We start from the raw sequence: 17,607 nt of genomic DNA, 5'->3' as shown, positions 1-17,607 counted from the left end.
TCCTAGTTATTTCAAACAAAATTACATCACAACACAAATTTAAATGACACAATATAACTACTTATAAATATCACACGCAAGTTCACACATCACAATAACTATTCACTGAAGATTCAACATCAGTGAAATTCAAAGTGCTTCGCGACTGACAGAACGAAAGTGACGAGCATCGGTTGATCACTATGAAGGGGGCGCAGCCGTAGGCCACAAATTTTACTCCTAAATAAGCCCTGGAGCCAACGCCTTGCTTCACCATGCATTAACTTTACTCAGCCTCAGAACTAGAAGCCGCCGTCTACGCTTGAACTCCGTAATCCAGACTAGCGACACACTGCCGAAAGATAATAGCGCCGTAAGTCTTAAGCCACTGCTTAAGCATGCTCGCTCATAAGCAGGCAGTTCCCCATCCGGCTGTACCTACTCCGGCCTAACCTCTTCTGGCCTAACCTATTCACGCTGTCCCGGCTCACAACCTTCTTGCGGCCAATGACTGGCTCTACCAGCACACATGGACCGCCTTTCTAACTTCTTGCAGCCAATGAGGTTAGGTTAGGTCCGCTCAGGTTTGTTTTGGGTGGAGAAAGGTTGCCGCTCGTATAGGTTAGGCCTATAGAGGTTAGGCCAGATGCGGTTTGGCCATGTTTACCTTTGGCAAGCTTATTTGTGGCTGTGGACATCCGGCGCTATATGACCTTGAGCACTTGACTTCATTGGCCGTTGTGCACTCTAGCATTCTTACTAATGGAAAGGAATATGAACTAAGTGTGATATTTGGCAAAGCTGGCCTCCGGCATGTGCCCCAGTGTGAACAGGCTTCTTCTCTAAATGAAAATGCTGGTAAAATTGGCAGACAACGACATTAATGACAAAAATGAGTACAAATTTAAGAGAACAAATACAAGAAAAAACTGTTCATCGCAAAAAATTGGCAAGGAAAATCGCGGTACAGAAATTAGTGACGCATGAGGCGCAGCTACACCATGTTCAGCTGCTACTATATAATAAACCACGATTTGAACACAGCTCAGGCTATGGACGTTTCAGTCTTAGCATTAACAATCGGAAAACAGCGTTTGTCAGGATTACCAAATACCTACAAAAAAATTAAGGGATAATAGGAAGAGATAGTGCAAGCGCACATTTTAGTTCGTCTTTATTCAGTAATGTTTACTGAAAATTACTCTAAAGAAGTAAGCAAGTTCGGATGAAAAGATCATTTTGTGTTATTCATGGCTTGTGACTGGTGCGACGGCACGGTGCCCGAACTGTTTGGTAAAGATCTATTAATTAGAAAATTTAATGCTAATTTTTAATTATTGTAACGTTGAATCACTAGTTCTTCATTCTTGTTGTACATTTGTTCTTTTATTTTGCTCTCAGAAACCGTTTGCGGTATGGTTAATAAATGTGGATAAAAGTAAATGTTAATCATCCTGCGACGCGTCATATCGAACGTTATGGGTTACTGGAAAAGAAAGGTGACCGCCAAATTAATGCTACCGTAGAGGTCATCTTTAGATAGGTTTTGTGAGAAATCGTAAACAAAATTTAAGATAACCAAAGTACTGACCTCAATTTGCTGTGACGTCAAGTGTTTCACCACCACGTAGTTTCAGTGCATACTTAATAAACTGTAGTACGAACTGAGGCGCAACCCAGGACTTGACTGGCGCAACCCAGTCGACCACGACCTTATGGCTAAACCTCTCGTCAAGTGAGTAGTGCATTGCATTGCAATTTAATGAAATCAATAAGATGATGATAGTGAATAGATGCTACCTATCATTGCTACCTATCATTGTCTGTCCATTTACTCTGCTCCGCTCATGTGTATTGCGAGTTTACCGATATAAATACTGAGACCGTTTTCAGTATTCGAATCTTAAAAGCAGGAACTAATTTGATACTGTCGGAACATTAATCTTTGAGATAAATGTATCCACTTAAAAATTGATAGCCAAATGCATGTGTCTAGATAAAAAAAAGAGTAATTCGGCAATTTCGTTGGATATAATGATGCAGCAACCCTTCTGTGTTGGCAGTTAATACGAATGAAGAAGATTTGTAGGTTCTTTGTAATTTTAATATATCGTTACTTATGAACTGCATTCAGAACAAACTGTCACTCCAATAATTCACCTCAGTAAAAATTATAGGTAGTAACGATGACAGGTAATCTGTCTGGTATGAATTATTGACGCTCGTTGTATTTAGTGATCATCATTCATCCTGATTTTGAATATTTATAGACTTATTATAATCTTCCATAAGCGGAAGTCTTCACTCTCTCGACTGGAATAAAAGAAAAAATGATGGTTTGATAGAATCAAATCATTGCACGTGTTGATATGAAGTAATTATCTTTGTCGTATGCTAAGATTTACTATGCTAAACGAATTTTTTGTATGTGAGATTAAGGAGTCGTCCAAAATGATTCATTCGATAGTCAATAGTCCTGCCGTTTTGCTCTGATATGAAACTGCTTATTGGCATTTTAAGTCTCTAGCCATCTTAGACTACGAGACAGCTTTTTGCCCTGCAATGATGAAGTAGCTGATAGTTTTGGTATGAAATTCGATAACGCTACGAATGTGAAATTTGAAATTGCTGAAACGCGATGCAAAATTCCTAACACCCTAAATTCCCGAAAATGATGCTCAATTCAATGAAAACGTAGTGGAGATTACTTCTTGCCTCATTTCTTGAAATTTATGCATGAAAAAAAATGTTCGCATCAAGTCTGAAAAGTAATGATTAGACTATATATGGCCCGTATCCTAAATAGGGCACTAGCACTACGAAGTAGCACTACGCACTACGAAGTATCCTGTTGGTATGCTAAATACGTCACAGACACTAAGCACTTCGAAGTAGCTCTACAATGTTTAGTGTCGCTTAGTGTCGCACTACTGGTTCGTATGCAGAAAGACTTTGAAGTGCTACTTCGATGTTAGAGTACTTTATAGTGCCGCACTACGCTATTAGTCTATTGAAGAATGGTGGTTAAGTGCTCAAATAATTAATTATTGCCTAAGTAATTCTCATTCTTTGCAGAAGATTGATGTAAAATGTCTAATTGTGATGGTAATGGTACTAGTGAAAATTGTGATGGTGAGCTGAAATTCGCAACGCGTCTGCGCACCTTCCCCATCAAATATTCAAAGTCCACGCTTCCCAAAGACATTGAACAAAAGAGAGAAGCATGGAAAGTTCTTGCAGAAGAATCTCCATTTTCTTGTTCCAAAATAGTTTTTACAACAGAATTGCGAAAAACTCGGGCGTCGTGAGTACATCCTGGCCATTGGATGTCAACCGCTGTGAATTTTTCATTCACGTCGCATGTCACAAGAGCATTGATGGAATGAAATCCTTTTCGACAGATATATTCGTCTGGATGATATCGCGCTGCAGGTTTCTGTATGGGGATCAATGTTCCGTCGATCACACCGATGGCATATGGGTGAGTGAATCTCACTCCCCAGTTTTGTTGGGCTTCCTGTAATTCTTCTGCAGTTGTGGGGAAATGTATGTAATCCTTGCATTTAGAAGCTATTTTCTCAGCTACATCGAGGATGACCCTACTTATAGTGGACTGATGGACGGATATTTTTTCACCCACATTAATCTGGTATCCAGGATCTCCAACATATCTGAGGAAACACTCCAGTACTTTTCCTTTCTTGTTAAAGAATGCCCACGCTGTTCATCTGTTTCGCCAAGGAAAATGTTAGCCATAAGAATAACATGTTGCTCACTGAAGCGGTACACTTTTTTATATTCATGGCATGTAGTTCCTGAGGTTTTTACGCGATGATGCCTTTGCTGTAAGCCCAACAGATCCATAGCTGACGAAGTAAACAAGGTGAAATATACCGTAGTGTCGTCGTGAAGTGCGGTGTGTAGGACACTTCAGATTTTTGTAGTGAGCGTTATGCTTTTGGCCCTATTTAGCATGCCGACCGTAGTGTTCCATGCCGCACTATGGCTTGTAGTGCATAGTGCTACTTCATAGTGCTAGTGCCCTATTTAGCATGCCAACCGTAGTGTTCCATGTCGCACTACGGCTTGTAGCCGCACGCACTACGGCTTGTAGTGCGTAGTGCTACTTCGTAGTGCTAGTGCCCTATTTAGGATACGGGCCTTTAATGAAATACACTGATGATGGAGTTGCTTTTTGGAGCATGTTAAGAGAAAAACCTCAACTACTTGACATTTTGTTCGCTGCTGAATTTATACTGAATTCACGATTCTAGCGGCTACATAGTCACTAAATGTTCTTTTTTACAAGAGAGTGAATAAATTGACATGCAAAATGTCTAAAAACAGCAGTTGACGTAACAATTTATATCCTCCTGAATAATTCGCAACCTCCAATGTAACAAATTACTCGGCACTCTGAATCAGAAAATGACTTATAATAACTTATACATGTAATAACTTATAACATGTAAAATAACTTATACATGTAATACATATCAATTATACTTATACATGTAACATGTGAATATAGTGTAATGTAATACTTGCGATTAGAATGTTGTTCGTACATTTTCGAAATTATTCCAATTTCAATATATTCAATTTCAGGGAAAACTACAGGAGACAGTGACTGTTGCAGTGAAATTTTTCTTTCAATATTTCACTCTTTTTCTCTTTCACTCTGGGTTATCTAGTCCTTTTGAAAACAATTCATTATATTTCAATGTTTCAGGGGTAGAAGAACCTTCCTCGCACACGTTGAATATAGGTATAAATAGTGCTTTAGTATAAAAACCATCGCATGTATTGATATAAACATAATTTTTTTATTGACTACGAATAATGGCAAGAAATGTATTTTTATGTTAAATGTAAAAAATATTTTCCCGCAAAATAGACGCGAACCATTATCTGATATAGCTTACGAGGCTTATCTTAAAAAGCTTATGTATATTTTTTGCGCGAGCCACTATTGTTTATAATCAGATTGGTCTCCATGGAGCGTTGAGATTGCAATTTGATCTGTTATGTGTGAATTCAAATATATCAAAATTTCAATGAAAATATTTGAAGAAAGAAACTATTTATGAAATAGTACACACCATGTTAAGAACCTTCCTAGAAGTAGGAGTTGGTGGGTGACAGTGGAATCCCAACACGGAATTGTTTTAAATTTGAATTCGACAATTTGTCTGTAAACGAGAAAATAACCGTGGAATCAATTACCGCTGCTTGAAACTGATACAAATAGGGGCGAAACACGTAAATTTTGTTTAATCTAGAAAACATAAAAGCTAATTGTTTGTTCATGCATTTTCGAGTACACGTTTACGTACGATTTTACATTTTCAAGTACACGGTTAGCGTACACATATGCAATAAAATAAATAAGAAACTCAACCTATTTTGTTCTCACTGCCCTTCAACAACTGAAGGTCCAACGTTTACAGCATATTGACAAACGAAAATCAAGTCAAATTATTAGTCATGTGAATAATGCACGTTGTCGTGATTAATGATCAATACTTGACGACATAATAACAGATGTCCAAAAAGTGGTGATGTTCCATTCTGGAAAAATTAATCAGCTGCAGATTGATGTTAGTAATATCATTGTCTTTACGAATAGAATGGTATATGTCTCATCGCTGTAGCTTCAAAACTCTAGGAGGAGATAGGTTTTCCGTGACAAAAAGTTGAACTTTTCAGGACAGCGCGACAAAGTTCCGCGCGCCTTGAAATAGTCACTCAATGTAGCATAGAGACCAAACTACAGGCTTCTGTAGCCTAATTCCACTCAAGGAAGCTAGCAGCGACTTGCAGCACACGTCTCCGTACGAAGCGAACAGGGTAACTGAGCCTTGATGCCAGAATCCAGATACACCAATATATGTAGTCTTAGCGACTGAATTACCTGCCATCTATTTTGTTAAGGAAATCCACCCCCACCCCTCTTTAAAGCGCAGCCGTGTACGTAAAATTTTACTTACAGCGATCGCAGTAGTATCGTTGAAAAGCTCAGAATGTCAGCTTTAAGATGAGACTAAGCACGTAACTGCAGCACAACTCAAGTAGAAACTATATTTAAAATGCTCAGCAGCTAATTACCTTATATCTAATTAGTGAAGGAACTCCCCCACCCGCCCCCATTTAAAGAGCCGTCATGTAAGTAAAAATTCACGTAGAGTGATCGCAGTGGTATCATTGGATAGGGCAGAATGTCAGCTTTAAGATGATACTAAAAACCGAAATGCCAAATCCGAAAATTTTAGGGTGAACCTCCCCCTTAATTGGTAATAAAATTATGATTTACCTTTACCTTGGCAACACCGTTAGGAAGTTAACATCACGCACAGAATTTTCTCGTTAAGTCATTATCGTTCGGCTGATCCCCGCTGCAGGTTAGTTTAAGCTCTAATAGGCTCCTTTTTATTGTCTGAATAATTGTTATTGTGTATTATTATTTCTTTATTCATCTTCAACGACGATCATTAGATTTAATCTTCAACACATACGCACGTTGCCAAGGGTATTATTCTTTACACCATTTTTCCACGTCGTAATACTTATATTCAAAGCCCACCTTGTTATTAATTTGCCTCGCATTAAAATCTCAGTTCCAGTCTCTTTCATTTCCATTCTTGTTTTACTGTGTGGGTAATGACTGGCACTTACCCCACAATGAAACGTATAAAGTACCATACAGCTTTGTGTTGATAAATAAAGATGAGCATCCCAGTTCTGGTAATATTTCAAAAATTTAAATCAATTTTACATCCCACAGAAGAATTTTTCCGACAGCCGCTCTAGGTTAAGCCCTGAGTTCTCGGTAAGAAAGTGCTCGGTCGGAGTATGATTGTGGATAAGATTCGGAGTATGATTGTGGATAAATGGTCAGGTTTTTGATCGGAAGACAGTGCTCATATTTTGGATGGTCAAGATTCTAAATGAGATTGTGCCTAAAAGACGAGATTTTATTCGGTGGTAATTGCTCAATTTTGATGGTAAAGATTCGAAATAAGATTGTGGGTATATGACCAGGCTTTATTCGGTGGTAATTGGTCAATTTTCATCGTCAAGTTTCGAAATAAGATTGTGAGTAAATGATTGGTAACCCATGATTTAAGCTGTTTAGATAAACTGTTGTGACAGGCTCACTTTAATACTACTCATTAATTGTAAGTAATTTTTTTCAATCCATTTTTTTTAACATTATCAAATTCAAAATTTGATAATTCATATCAATGAATTCGGGATATGCAAGGAAATAAATGAGTAGCTTTCAACTACAAAACCTTGTAAGAGCTAATGAAATAAATTTTACAAAATAAATTAAAATTACTTTCTATTTTTTCATGGATGTTGAGGACTAATTGGTTGATGGCATCGATGTGGAAAATTTAATGGCGTCTACTTATAAATTCTTTAAAAAAATGTTTTGAAGCAGATTTAGCCAGCATCGGCGATTTTCGTGCTTCAATTTCTGAAGATTCTTTCTCACATCTCAGGGAAAACTACAAAAACTTGGAATTGGTTCTTCATAAACTGAAATAAAAAAATTCATAATTCATTCATAACAATTAATGAGGAGCCTTGGAGCCACACATGACACAAAATCGATTTATCGTGCATCAGTGGGCATATATCAGTTTAAATAATTATTCTAATGGAACCTACGAAATAGTAATTTCAATTTCCGTTTGAATGCGTGCATTATTTTACTCTCTTCTGTAAATTGTCAGAAAACGTAATGTCCAAGAAAGAAACGGGTATCACTTTCAAATTCAGAGCATATCATTAACGGATATCAGTAGAGCATGGGCGGAAGCCTGTGATAATCGAAGAACGTCCAAAGCTCACATAAAAATTAGTTTCTATCACTTCCACGAAATAAAAGGACATGTAGAAAGCCCATATTTTTGAAGTACCATAAATCCAGGCCTACTAAATCTAAGCACAATATTTTTCCAAAGCCAAGCTGCAAACTAATTAAGACGCTGCCCAAGAACAACTGGCAATGCGTCTATCCGAACAATACCTTTTATAAGTTCATCTTTGGCCTAACTTTCTTGAGCTATATTGCTAAAATAACTCACAGGTAGCGTGACTTATTGCACTGCAACTAACAGCAGTGCGATAAGCTAATGCCTCTTTATCATAATCTGATGACTGCCACTACCCATGCAAGTGATCGCTTATTCTTTGATATAGATAAAGAAAAGGTTTTTATTCTACGAACGATGAAAGAAACCGGTGAAAATGATAATACCGTGCTTTAATTCATTCACTTCACGAGATATTGCTATCTAAAATACTAGAGATATCAGAAATCAATTTAAAAATTGAGAAAGAATTTTTGAGTAGGAAATCTTCCTACCGAGGCTGTTAATCCGTATGGTTGAACCTTTGTATTATCTTTATTTGAGCCATAATAAATACGCACGTAAACGATATCGACGCCTAGATAGCGCCCCATTGAGCGGCATGTAAAAGGCGAGAGAAGTTCGCTTATTCCAAATTCAATTCCATGGAAGAGTACAAAAGGAAGCGATTGCAGCGAGCGAATCTGTTTGATGTCTAAAATTACTGATGATTTGCATATGATAAGTTTTTAGTTCACTATAATTCCGGAACATTATGTGCTTAAAAGTAAGCTAGTAGTGGAAAAGAGAGTTTCTTACAATCAAATGATTGCACTTATATTGATGTGGAACATTAGCTTACAATTGAATGCTTAGATTGCTTATGCTAAGTGTCCAGAAAAAATAGTTCGGAACATCGCCTTGCTCGGTCGCTTTGGCCTGATATTTACAGTTAATTAAAATAATTTGTTTGACCTCCTATGTTTGAAATTTATCATTAAGTATTTGCTAAAAATTTTCGAGCACGATATATAGAATTGTCGCATCAACAAACTTTACAATTAACGCTTTCAACAAACGCTAATAATTTTTTATGGCAGTTTCCTGGGCGATTACTAAAGTGGCACTAGTAAGAAATTAAATTTTTCATCCAAATTCTGACGACATGGAAATATCACTCCCAGGTATACATTTTTATGGTGGGTATTAAAGTGGTACGAAAAAATGGATCTACCTGAATGAAAGTTTTTTCCTTATATGGGACAAAATTCATGAAAAGAAAAAATTTCAGATGACACTCTGCAATCTTGCGCATTGATAATGTAACTATTTTTTAATCAATACGAAACCGTACAATAGTTTTCACTACGTCAGTTAGCGCTCTGTTGCCAACATAAAATAAACGATCAAGTAACTAGTAGAGTTTTCTCGGGGCGGTTTGCCAGTCCGCTTATTTCTGGACACACATCTGTAACAATGACTCAATTAAACGTATGTTGAGAGGGGAGCTGTTGATGGGATGGCAATATCCATGGCCATAATGTTTGCATCCCGTCTCGGCGTGCGAGATAGAGGAGGCCGCTGTACTACTTCTGGCCTCAGAGCCCTACCATTAAATTCACACAGCACACATTTCAAATAAACTAATTGTTAAGACAATATATGAGTAAGAATAATATATATGAGTAAAATATATTCTTACTCATTTTTACTAATAAGAATATGTGAGTAAGAATATTTAAAGCAAACAACAGTGCACATTAGAGACATATATATAGTATTGATGATACGCGGTGGTATATACCAGGTGGTGCTCAGAGACTCTTCTGGACCTCCAAGTTTTGTGCTAGCCTCTGTGAACCTCTGGGCGACAGGACACACGGGAATAGAAAATTGGTAAGAGCAGAGACAGATACAGTCTGCGATGTAGTGGTGGATGGACCGAATATGTTATGTGGGTAAAGCTTTACACCAGAAAAGAACAACGGTTGTGGCAACGGGTTGTAATAAGCCGTGGCCGGCTTGTGCTCTCCAAAGAGAACAAAAAAGCGACAAGGCGTGAAGGAAAAACAGCGTTGGAAGCCCCAAATGAGAAAAGTAAAGTCAGAAAAGGATTATCTGGAGAGCGGAGCGTCCCTGAGTAGTAAAAAAATCAAAATGCATCATCGTTACAAATGGCGGTGGATGCACCTCCAATGGTCAGCCCAGCTAGCGATTCCCGGAAACCAGAATTGAAGATTCCTGGAGCTGCGTCTGACTCTCAGGCTAATGGAGAAGAACCTGAAGGCCAGCGGGAAAGACCGGGGCACATACTACATGACGTAGGCCCCAAGAAGTCGTTGGAATCTTAAAGTCAATGATTAGTCGAAATGTATTCTTAATCAGGGGCTTCCTATTGCGTCAATTCATCAACTCATGCACTTTTATTGTAAGCATAAATAATTCTACATGATAAACTACAGATAAAAGGGAACTATATACTTGTTCCAGGATACTTCGCAACAGAATGGGCATCATATATATTAGAATGCAGTGCCACAGTAAATTAATCTTTCATGTAAATAATAATATTATTATATTAGGAAATCTTAACCAGTCTTGGTAATCTTAATCGCGGTGAAAATGTGTTGTGTAAAAAATATCGCGACACAGAATACTTCATAAATTGCCAAACATAGATTAAGAATAAGCGAAAATACTTCACGACACTAAACGGTTCCGAAATGGTACAAATTATTCACTAGAGGAAATTATGAACAACATAGCGCCGAAATATTTCAATACCACGAAATTGTGGATAAATTTAAGAGTATATATATAAAATCATGAAATTGTGCATAATATGTAGAGAAAAAATTATTTCACGGACAGAAATGAATAATTTACGATTTTACCAAACATAATATTGAACATAAATCGTAATGAATAATCCTTAATTAAAAGGGGAGCATGTGGGCAAAAATTTTGGATTTCGGCTTCTCCGGTTTTTAATTTACTCTTAAAGCTGACATTCTGCTCTATCCAACGATACCATTACCATCTCTGTACGTCCATTTTTAGATTCACGACACTTCATGAAAGGGGGGCGGGTGGGGGAGTTCTTTAAGTAATTAGATAGGAACTAATTAGCTGCTGAGCTCTTTCAATATAGTGTCTATTTGAGTTGTGCTGCAGTTACGTGTTTAGTCTCATCTTGAAGCTGACATTCTGAGCTATCCAACGGTATCAATACCGTCTCTGTACGTGAATTTTTACGTACACCATACTTCATGAAAGGGGGGCAGGGGGGGGGAGTTCCTTCAGTAATTACATTGAGGGAAATTCGCTGCCTAGCACTACAAATACAGTGTTTTTAGAAAGTGTAAGCCAGTGTGCCTCCGGGCGTCGTACGGGTACGTGTGCATGTAGTCGCTCCCACCATCCTTGATTGGAATCAAGCTCCAGAAACGTTTACTTTGGTATCTATGCTACATTGACCGCCTATTGCGGTGCACCCGGGTCTTTGTTGCGTCCTCCTTAACTTTCACACTTAATGTCACGACAAACTCTATAACTCCTATAGTTTGAAGCTACAGCGATGAGACATGTACCATTCGATTTGCAATTAAAATATCTAGCGATTCTCGAACTATTTTTTTTTCAAATTCATTTTAACTTTGAAAATATTTTGAAAAAAGGGAAAAATTCAAAAATTTGTTGAAAAATCGAAAAATTTCAGAAAAATCATAACAAGTGAACCAAGAAAAAAATTGAAAAAGTGTTTCGAGAATCGCTAGATATGGTCTTTACGCATCGAATGATACGTGTCTCGACGTTGTAGCATATAATTTGCAACAGTCATAAATTTTTTTAGAGTACCCCCTTTTTTGCCGTTTTCTATGAATTTCACGTTTTCTTTCACCTTTTTTCAAAAAATTCACACGAACAAAATAGTAATCATTTTTGACTTTACATATGTGTACCAAGTTTGGAGATGATTCTACCATATACATAGAAAATAGATTTTTGCCTACATGCTCCCCTTTTAATATGACAAATGGAATCACCCTTAGTTCCAAAAAACTTCAAAACAGCAAATGGTGATTAAAATATGGCGCCAAAATACTTCACATCAGTAAATAGTGATTAGCATATCGTGCCACATACTCCGCAACAGCAAATGCATGTATTATGTATCATAATCACACAGGGTGTTGAAACCAACTTGAGTTTTAGTACAAAGTTAAATTCGCGTGGGCACCGCGAGCGGCTCCGACAGTACAAGGTTCGGGTTTGCAGCCGTAGACCAGCAAATTAACGCTCAAATCAGCCCTGGAGCCAACATGAACCATCTAAAAGCTATAAATATTGTCATCCTGGTACCTAAGCAGCTGTAGTCAATTGGGCTGGCCTCTGGAATGCATTACCAAGGTTCATCCTCCAGATATACATGATGTTCCACAAGCCGGTCCTACAGTTCAAGGTTCACTCTCCAGATACACATGATGTTCCGCAAGCCGGTCCTACAGTACAAGGTTCACTCTCCAGATACACATGATGTTCCGCAAGCCAGTCCTACAGTACAAGGTTCACTCTCCAGATACACATGATGTTCCGCAAGCCGGTCCGACAATACAAGGTCAACCCTCCAGATACACACGATGTTCCACAAGCCGGTCCTACAGNTCACGCCTTATATATAGCTCAAGGTACACATTTATGTGTGTATCCCAATGTTCCTCTTAGATTATGGGGCTAAACATTTTAACATGAAGGTAATTCCGCAAATGCTTTATTTTGCGGAATTTACTTCATAAATGATTAAGTTTAAAATAATAATAAAATAATATAATAATAATAATTATTATAATAATTAAAATAATAATAAATAACTAAAATAATTAAATAAATAATTTACTCGCACAAATTTTCTAGTTGTTTATCTCGTCTATTTCTTAAATAATTTACTCCCACAATTATTCCTATCAATTAGAGCATAGAATTTCTGTTCAAAATTCAAAATTAAACCCACTTACTGTCGAATTTGTTCTATTAAATACGAAATATTAAGAATATCTATAATATAATTGAATATATTGCATATGAACGAAAATTTCAATCTCGAGACTTGAGCGTGGATCAAAAGCTGCCATGAGCGCATCTGTGTCAAAACTTACAGAAAAAATCAATGAACAACATCACGCAGTTGTAGTCGGAGCAGCGATGAAAGGCCTCGGAGAGGGGGAGATACTCCTGGTATAAGTCGTAGTCATAGAAGTACACGTCTTTGACAGCCACAAGTTTGCAACCTGACGTACGGAAACACAAACAGAGAATCAGTTATGTATGAATAGTGTTTTCAGTCATCCGTTTATTCCTGAAAAAAATTTACAACGTAACGAACAATTTGAAAATAATGCAACAACTAGAAGTTCAAACTCGTATTTTTATGGCTACCAGACTCGAATTTAACTTGCATGATATGTCAGAAAAATAAAACGCAGGCGAATTGTTCACTGTGATTGTTTCAAAAAAAATAAAGAACAATAAACAGATGAAATTTAGATAAGGATTTCGTTTTTACCTCAACAAGTTTGAAAGAAATGGTATTCATCAATTTCCTTGATAAATTTACATAGGTGTAGTTAAATTAATTAAAAATTAATTTTCAAACTCGGGTACTTTTTGTGGCGTAGAACATAAGCGTTATTCACAAGACACAACTTTTTAAGCTAGATCATGAAAACTAAGGTACTCGATTATTTTTTAAGCCTTTTTTACATTTTTAAACTTCTCCTGGAAAGGAAAGTACGGACTGACGTTTCTTATGGACGCTTCGAATCATTAATTTGTAGCTTTTCCAACCATCATTTACGCGGTACGAGCCATTAATTGCAACAAAGAAGAGATTTTTAATAAAATCGGTATGCATTTGTGTAGATTATAGAACATGCATCACGTTTTTTATTGTCCTATGTTGTTGCATTCTGGGTTGTGTCGCGTAATGATAACGAGATTTGACATTTTAAGATGTTGGTAGCGTTTTTTTTACGTCTGTGTATTTTATTCTACGATTTGGCAAATCCTAATCTCATAATAGATGAAAAGTATGGTGATTCAAGATAAGATGAACAATTTATTCTAAGCTCATATCTGACTTCTTATGAGTTACATTAACAGTTCGAGGATGATAAATATCCAAAAAAATATAAATACTAACTTTTGTTCTGACTGCGCTTGTCAAGATAGAGCTGGGCGCCGGAGCAGATATAACCTGGCAGGGGCAGGACACCGGGGTGGTACGGCAGCTCGGTCTCCAGAGAGTACGGCACGCAGACTTGTGCTCCTGGACACGAGTTGCGGGAACAAGGGTCCTGTTGCATAAAGTCAATTAAAATATGCTTATCATAATATATAATGATTTCTGCCTAATAGCAGGTTGCTGATAGCAACCGCTGCTGCATTATAAACGCCTTGGCGCGACAGTTTGGCAGGGATCTTCATGCCAATAATATTATAGGAAGATAGTACTGAATTTATTCAAGAGCCAAGCAAACAAAAAAACAGAATTGAATGGTTTGTCAATACGAGGCATCAAAAGAAGCATCTACGACTGCCTAGCTTTAAAACCGTTAGTACTTAGTTCAGCAATTCTGAATTTCATTCTGAGCACTATGGCCCATTATACGTGAGGCATTGAAGACGCAGAAAAAGGTAGTGCTCGCGTTACTACATAGAGCCGAGGCGCCATTACCGGGCATTAATTCTCATTACTACGCCATTATCCGTTGCCGTTCAGTTTGAACGTCGCTCCTCGGTTTTCATGTACGATTGCTCTCAATTTATTAAAAAGTGTTTATTTTGTTGTGCACAACACTCCCGTTACCATTAATATATACTTGTTTACTCTTTAGTGTCGCACTCTTATAATATAGCGGTGTCAGCGTTTATTAGGCCGTAGGCCTGTCGCCGATTCTTAACATCGCAGAACATTCACAGCATTTTGATTCAGCACAATCACAGCATCGCAGAACATTCACAGCCAGCACTCTTAAATCTTAACCTCGAATTAACTCAAACCTTAATTATGGAACATCAGAGAGTTAATGGCACAATTTTTGCAGTTCAATTTAATAGCCCAATACGAGCCGTTCCAAGATCAGACTAACTCATATACTGTATAAGTTACTTATCAGAATTTAGTAACTAGACTAAACGATTCCTTCCACTCACAAAAAATACTTATCAGAACATGTTAAGCCTTCGATAAATAAGTGTCCAAATTTAGACTATAGAAACTAACTAGGAAACTAACTATGAAATAAGAAGCCCATCCTGCCGCTGCCACGAGCGTCGTTAGGTTGGACATCAGCTGGCACGCACCTCCTGTCAACAGACTTCCACACATCACGGCCAGGGAGTAAACTTTTTAGACATAAACGTCCAATTATTTCTTTACTTTTGATATTCATATGCCTACAGACCTCCACAAGTCACAGCAAGGGCGTTAACTTATTGGACATAACCGTCAATTATTAGTTTACTTCAGACAATGACATGCTAGTGCCTATCCCGAATGTATTGTCACAATTATTAACAGATCACCGAAGTGATATCTGATCAAATCTAGCATGTTTAAAGTTAAAATTGGCATTTTCATCCCCATTTATTTCTTTATTTGAATAGGGATTAATTTTTTAATATTCGGGCAGCTGGAGCCAAGCATACAAACATATTACAGCGGACGATGCTAGCAAATTAATACAGGAAACTTTCATAAGATTAATAGATAGATTAGCGTTACAATTAATATTAAATTTGTATGAATTAATACTAATAAAATTACAAATATAATAACTTTATTAATATCACATTAATATTGTTGTATAGATAGCGATATTCATACAACATTCCAAATTCATAGTTGGAATGCTTCGGATGTCATTAAAGAATTTCGGCTGGCTGCTTGATCAACAGTTAATGCCCAATAAAAGATTTCATTCCATACTGCCTTATTCTAGAAACTCCTCTTACTACTCATCTGGAAATATGCTTAGTTAATATAAAGCTAAAGTACAATAAAAAATTTCAAAATCGTTTTTCCAAGAGCAATGCAAGACAAAGCCAAGGCAAAAAGGCAAATCTAATTGCAAACGTAAACACAATATTCAAAATACACAACTAGTGTTAAAATCATATTACTAAAACGATCGTTTAGTATAGTGTTCGCACTTGTAAATAGTGTTCATACTTGTAAATTATAACATATATCATCTCTGAAATCGAATAGTTGGCTCGTTATTCACTGATCCCAACGTACTATAGCATTAGATCCTGAACAGAAAATCCTAAGCTAGTTATTACGTCACCGTTGTAGCTGAAGCCTGCATGAGCAGAGCCTCGTGACGTCATTACACAAGCTCAAGCAGACCAGCCGACTGCTGACTGTAATGTTCAGCTGAGGAGTCCCTGAGAAGCGCATGTCTTTCCCTGAAATGGATTCAATTTTAATATATAATATAATAATTATATTATATATAAGAAATATAAGACTTTTATTATATAATGTATAGATAATCTATAATAATATATAAATAACCTGCATCTATTTTGGTGGCGGAAACTTTTTTGAAGATAAGAATGTTACATCTAAAGACAAGTAAAAAAGTCACTAGATTGCTTTAATCGCAGATTCACTAGAAATTTAAAAGCGAAGAAAACACCACAAAAATTTAGCATATCTCTTTTGAAAACGTTTCGGAGACCAGCTCCATCGTCAGTTCGATAAATCTAGAACACCGATAAATGCAGAAATTTAGTTTGGAGTTAATAAAAAAAAACACAAACAGAAGTTAAAAACCTAAATTTACAGACAAAGGGCAGAATAATAAAGTAAGTACCTATCTATTCACAATTTCTAATGGATAAGAACTATAGGCAGCATTTAAACTAGGCTTCTCTTTAAAAATATATTTTTAACTTCTGTTTGTGTTTTTTTTTATTAACTCCAAACTAAATTTCTGCATTTATCGGTGTTCTAGATTTATCGAACTGACGATGGAGCTGGTCTCCGAAACGTTTTCAAAAGAGATATGCTAAATTTTTGTGGTGTTTTCTTCGCTTTTAAATTTCTATCTAAAGACAATGTATATGAAAATATATAATAAATAATAATTATTAACAGGTAGTGCATTTTCCTTTTTGCTCTTGAAACATATATATAAAAGATATAAATGCTCTGGTTAATTCACACAATGGACATTTACTTGGGTGAAATACATCTCTTATCTTTCTTTGAAAGTTTGTGGCTTTATATCGAAGTTTATAAATTGGAGTCATGCCATTTATGCTCATGACGAGCGTCGCAGAATGCTTGACTTCCAATACATTTTTGCACTGGTTAATCATCAATTGGATGATCTTGCCTAGTTTCGAGATCAAAAATGGTCAGTTTTATCTCTCTAAAGATAAGTTCTAATCTCGATGAAAGATCTCCAGATCTCGCAAAGCGCAGTGAATAGTATGAGAAATATTCTTTCGTTTTATTTCTTAATATTGAAATCGCAAAAAGCATATGTAATTGATATAACCTCTACGAAACCGAACATAAGACATACGCTAAATAATTTTGAACCAATCGTAGCGAAGCTATAAACAATTCAACATAGACTTTATCAAGAGCTTCACGTAATTAAGATCACTCAATGGAATAACTCACCCAAGTATTTCGCCAGAGAGGTCGAGTGATTGCCCGCCGCGTAGCTGAGATACCACGCGAGGGAGAGCC

Source organism: Hyalella azteca, unplaced genomic scaffold (assembly GCF_000764305.2).
Source record: "Hyalella azteca isolate HAZT.00-mixed unplaced genomic scaffold, Hazt_2.0.2 contig13886, whole genome shotgun sequence".
In the NCBI taxonomy this organism is placed as follows: Eukaryota; Metazoa; Arthropoda; class Malacostraca; order Amphipoda; family Hyalellidae; genus Hyalella; species Hyalella azteca.
Note: the sequence above shows the minus strand (reverse complement) of the source record.